Genomic DNA, 6,066 nt, shown 5'->3' with positions numbered 1-6,066 from the left:
AAGTATTAGACATGTTGGGGCGGGCCTAAACTTTTGTCAAAGAAGGGAAAGATAGCCAGGCAAGAGTTGTTCCTGACCAAGAAAACCTTGGGGCACAGAGTTTTCCTGAATAAAACATGTAGAAATGTTGGGTGTGTCAAACTTTCCCTCACAAAGTTTATCTGAAACCCACTTGCAGACAGATTTACAGGAAGGTCAATGTAGCAGCCATTAGTCCATCACATAATCCATTAGCCCTGGTAATGTGTCCTATGAAACCATTATAGGACAGAGGGTGAATGTAGGGTACAGTAGACACTATGAATGTGTCCCAAATGGCACCCTATTCCCTACATTGTGCACTACTGTTGATCATAACCCTATGGGCCTTGGTTAAACATAGTGCACTATATAGGTAACAGGGTGCCATTTGGGATGCATACAGTGTCTGTTGAAACAGGTCTATTGGCACCATCGTGGGCAAGTCAGCCAGTCACCCAGTCACCCAGTCAGCCAGCCAGTCACCCGGTCAGCCAGCCAGTCACCCAGTCAGCCAGCCAGTCACCCAGTCAGCCAGCCAGTCACCCAGTCAGCCAGCCAGTCACCCAGTCAGCCAGTCACCCAGTCACCCAGCCAGCCACCCAGTCAGCCAGTCACCCAGTCAGCCAGCCAGTCACCCAGTCAGCCAGCCAGCCAGTCACCCAGTCAGCCAGCCAGTCACCCAGTCAGCCAGTCAGCCAGTCACCCAGTCAGCCAGTCACCCAGTCACCCAGTCACCCAGTTACTCAGCCAGTCAGCCAGTCACCCAGTCAGCCAGCCACCCAGTCAGCCAGTTATCCAGCCAGCCAATCAGTCACCCAGTCAGCCAGTCACCCAGCCAGCCAGCCAGTCACCCAGCCAGCCAGCTAGCCAGTCACCCATTAAGCCAGCCAGTCACCCTACCAGCCAGTCACCTAGTCATTCAGCCAGTCAGCCAGTCAGTTAGTCAGCCAGTCAGCCAGTCAGCCAGCCAGTCATCCAGCCAGCCAGCCAGCCAGTCACCCATTAAGCCAGCCAGTCACCCTACCAGCCAGTCACCTAGTCATTCAGCCAGTCAGCCAGTCAGTCATTCAGCCAGTCAGCCAGTCAGTCATTCAGCCAGTCAGCCAGTCAGCCAGTCAGCCAGTGAGTCAGTCAGTCATTCAGCCAGTCAGCCAGTGAGCCAGCCAGTCAGTCAGCCAGTCAGCTAGTCAGCCAGTGAGTCAGTCAGTCATTCAGCCAGTCAGCCAGTGAGCCAGCCAGTCAGTCAGTCAGCCAACCTGCCAGCCAGCGGCATTTTGTTGATGTTGTTTTCTAGGATGGAGTGAGTGAGAGGTGAGAGAGGTGACCATATGCTGGGTATTTATCAAGCTACAGGCGATGGGCGTTGAAATGATTGAATGTGAGCTGAAGGTTGAGGCTTCAGACAGTTGAGGAGAGAGAGGAGGGGGTGGAGGGAGAGAGCGAGAGAGAGAGAGAGAGAGAGAGAGAGAGAGAGAGGAAGATGGATAAAGGGAGAGAGAGAGCGACAGAGGGATGAAGAGAGAGAAGGTCTGAGGTTGGGGACCAGGCTGTTCATCATCCTCCTCAGAGGAAGGTCAACAGGCCCATGAATCACTGAGACAACAAACGTACAACTTCTCTCTCCTTCTCCTCTCTCCTTCTCCTCTCTTCCCTCTCTTCTCTTCTTCCTGCCAGCATTAAACTCCATCTCATTGACGTGGAGCTGGTTTGGTGCTTAATTGGTATTTCAACGTAACACCTTGAGGTGTGTGATCAAAGTTTTTAGTCAGGAGAAACCATGAAGATAAAAATATATTAGTTTCCCAGGATGATTTAACTAAGAGGGTGTCTGAAATAGCAACATCATTTTAGCGTCTCTGGTCAAAAGTGGTGTACTTCATAAGGAATAGGGTATCGTTTAACCTAAAAGGATTGGCCACTTTTTTTTCAATTTTCGCCTAAAATGACAAATCTAAGTGCCTGTAGCTCAGGCCCTTAATTAAGCGAGGATAGGCATATTGACGGTTGTGGAAATGTTAAAGTAATGTAGGAGAATATAACACATTAGATCTGGTAAAAGAGAATACAAAGAAGAAAAAAACACATTTATTTCTTATTTTATATGTACCATCATCTTTAAAATGCAAGAGAAAGGCCATAATGTATTATTCCAGCCCAGGTGCAATTTATATTTTGGCCACTAGATGGCAGTCGTGTATGTGCAAAGTTCTAGACTTATCCAAAGAACCATTGCATTTCTGTTCAAAATCTTGTATAAGACTGCCCAAAAGTGGTTGATTTGTTTATTAATAACTTTTCATGTTCAAAACTGTGCACTCTCCTCAAACAATAGCATGGTATTATTTCACTGTAATAGCTACTGTAAATTGAACAGTGCAGTTAGATTAACAAGAATTTAAGCTTTCTGACAAAATCAGATACGTCTATGTCCTGGGAAATTGTCTTGTTACTTACAACCTCATGATAATCGCAGTAGCCTACATTAGGTCAACCGTCCCGCAGGGGACACACCAATGCAGTAGATTGTCACCTGAGCCTGTCTTATAACCGTGGACACTGACAGCTGTCAAGCGGATCCGCTAGTTTCTTATACTCTGAAAGTCGCCCCTGGAGACCCTGACCATGGCAGTGTATCCAGGCTGTATCACATCCGGCCGTGATTGGTAGTCCAATAGGGCAGCGCACAATTGGCCCTGAGTCGTCCAGGTTTGGCCGGGGTAGGCCATCATTGTCAATAAGAATTTCCCTCGTTAAATAAAAGTTAAATAGAGGAAGTATGACTACTATGATGATGTACCCAGCCTGATCCTACATCAACAATCAACTAAATGGAATTGTCAATCACTATGCTGTGGTGTGATCACAGTATACCCATATCACAGTATACCCATATCACAGTATACCCATATCACAGTATACCCATATCACAGTATACCCATATCACAGTATACCCATATCACAGTATACCCATATCACAGTATACCCATATCACAGTATACCATAACAAATCACCATGAAAGCAATGTATGCAAATACCAAAGCGAATGCATTCGTTAACTGTTCATTCATTTTTTTAATGTTTTAACACTGTTTTATGCATTGAATCAACTGCTGAGACAACATCACTCTGGTGTGTGAAAGAGCGTGCATGTGTGAGAAATTATTAAGATTAGATTCACTTAGATTCTGTGACATAGTCACTTAGCTACATAACGTTCTCTCTAAGGCCAGTTGACAGAGAGTATGTTGAGACTTGCAATTCTACTGTGAGTCTGTTTGCAGACATTGCTTTCATGGTGTTTATGGTTAAGGTTTTGAAAGAGGGTGTGTGAGAGAGAGAGAGAGAGAGAGAGAGAGAAAGAGAGAGAGGGTGAGAAAGAGAGAGAGAGAGAGAGGGTGAGAAAGAGAGAGGGTGATAGAGAGAGAGAGAAAGAGAGATTAACACTTCACTGTAACATTGACAGTTGGTACTGTTCAGGTAAGCTCCTAGTGAAGCATAGAGGTACATCAAGCATGAGCTTTTATACAGTAGGGAGGTACAGTACATTAACACAGCAGGGAGGGACAGTACATTAACACAGTAGGGAGGGACAGTACATTAACACAGTAGGGAGGGACAGTACATTAACACAGTAGGGAGGGACAGTACATTAACACAGTAGGGAGGGACAGTACATTAACACAGTGGGGAGAGACAGTACATTAACACAGTAGGGAGGTACAGTACATTAACACAGTAGGGAGGGACAGTACATTAACACAGTAGGGAGGGACAGTACATTAACACAGTAAGGTGGTACAGTACATTAACACAGTAGGGAGGTACAGTACATTAACACAGTAGGGAGGGACAGTACATTAACACAGTAGGGAGGGACAGTACATTAACACAGTAGGGTGGTACAGTACATTCATGCTGTAGGGAGGTACAGTACATTAACACAGTAGGGAGGTACAGTACATTCATGCTGTAGGGAGGTACAGTACATTAACACAGTAGGGAGGTACAGTACATTCATGCTGTAGGGAGGTACAGTACATTCATGCTGTAGGGAGGGACAGTACATTAACACAGTAGGGAGGTACAGTACATTAACACAGTAGGGAGGTACAGTACATTAACACAGTAGGGAGGTACAGTACATTAACACAGTAGGGAGGGACAGTACATTAACACAGTAGGGAGGTACAGTACATTAACACAGTAGGGAGGGACAGTACATTAACACAGTAGGGAGGGACAGTACATTAACACAGTAGGGAGGGACAGTACATTAACACAGTAGGAAGGGACAGTACATTAACACAGTAAGGAGGTACAGTACATTAACACAGTAGGGAGGTACAGTACATTAACACAGTAGGGAGGGACAGTACATTAACACAGTAGGGAGGTACAGTACATTAACACAGCAGGGAGGTACAGTACATTAACACAGTAGGGAGGTACAGTACATTAACACAGTAGGGAGGGACAGTACATTAACACAGTAGGGAGGGACAGTACATTAACACAGTAGGGTGGGACAGTACATTCATGCTGTAGGGAGGGACAGTACATTAACACAGTAGGGTGGGACAGTACATTCATGCTGTAGGGAGGGACAGTACATTAACACAGTAGGGTGGGACAGTACATTAACACAGTAGGGAGGTACAGTACATTAACACAGTAGGGAGGGACAGTACATTCATGCTGTAGGGAGGTACAGTACATTAACACAGTAGGGTGGGACAGTACATTAACACAGTAGGGAGGGACAGTACATTCATGCTGTAGGAAGGGACAGTACATTAACACTGTAGGGAGGTACAGTACATTAACACAGTAGGGTGGGACAGTACATTAACACAGTAGGGAGGGACAGTACATTAACACAGTAGGGAGAGACAGTACATTAACACTGTAGGGAGGTACAGTACATTAACACAGTAGGGTGGGACAGTACATTAACACAGTAGGGTGGGACAGTACATTCATGCTGTAGGGAGGGACAGTACATTCATGCTGTAGGGAGGGACAGTACATTCATGCTGTAGGGAGGGACAGTACATTAACACAGTAGGGTGGGACAGTACATTCATGCTGTAGGAAGGGACAGTACATTAACACAGTGGGGAGAGACAGTACATTAACACTGTAGGGAGGTACAGTACATTAACACAGTAGGGTGGGACAGTACATTCATGCTGTAGGGAGGTACAGTACATTAACACAGTAGGGTGGGACAGTACATTCATGCAGTAGGGAGGTACAGTACATTAACACAGTAGGGTAGGACAGTACATTCATGCTGTAGGGAGGGACAGTACATTAACACAGTAGGGTGGGACAGTACATTCATGCTGTAGGGAGGGACAGTACATTCATGCTGTAGGAAGGGACAGTACATTAACACAGTAGGGTGGGACAGTACATTAACACAGTAGGGAGGTACAGTACATTAACACAGTGGGGAGAAACAGTACATTAACACAGTAGGGTGGGACAGTACATTCATGCTGTAGGGAGGGACAGTACATTAACACAGTAGGGTGGGACAGTACATTCATGCTGTAGGGAGGGACAGTACATTAACACAGTAGGGTGGGACAGTACATTCATGCAGTAGGGAGGGACAGTACATTCATGCTGTAGGGAGGGACAGTACATTCAGGCATGAATGTCAGGCATGAGGAGCTGTCAGGCATGAGGAGGAGCAGAACATGAGAGCTAGGACGGTTAGGACCGTCCTTCGTAGATGACGAGAACATTCAGGACACATAACTTATAGTGCAGAACATTCAGGACACAGAACACATAGTATAGAACATACATGACACAGAACTCATAGTGCAGAACATTCATGACACAGAACTCATAGTGCAGAACATTCATGACACAGAACACATAGTGCAGAACATTCATGACACAGAACTCATAGTGCAGAACATTCATGACACAGAACTCATAGTAAGGGAAAGCAGGTTAGCCAGTGTGCAGATCTAGCTTTGTTCAGGACATGCTAAAACTAAGCTGTAGTCAGTGTCCTTGATATCAGAGCT

The 6,066-nt window shown here is 45.7% G+C and overlaps 1 long non-coding RNA gene across 1 annotated transcript; it reads left to right on the top strand.

Moving 5' to 3' along the window:
• The first annotated feature begins 3,530 nt into the window (after nt 1-3,530).
• On the top strand, nt 3,531-5,090 carry LOC118965621. Its single transcript, XR_005053026.1, has 3 exons — nt 3,531-3,739; nt 4,078-4,727; nt 4,780-5,090. It is a non-coding gene; the product is annotated as an uncharacterized LOC118965621 (long non-coding RNA).
• The last annotated feature ends 976 nt before the right edge of the window (nt 5,091-6,066 follow it).

Source organism: Oncorhynchus mykiss, chromosome 8 (genome assembly GCF_013265735.2).
Source record: "Oncorhynchus mykiss isolate Arlee chromosome 8, USDA_OmykA_1.1, whole genome shotgun sequence".
Taxonomy (NCBI): domain Eukaryota; kingdom Metazoa; phylum Chordata; class Actinopteri; order Salmoniformes; family Salmonidae; genus Oncorhynchus; species Oncorhynchus mykiss.
Note: the sequence above shows the minus strand (reverse complement) of the source record. Positions and strands in the feature narration are given on the sequence as shown.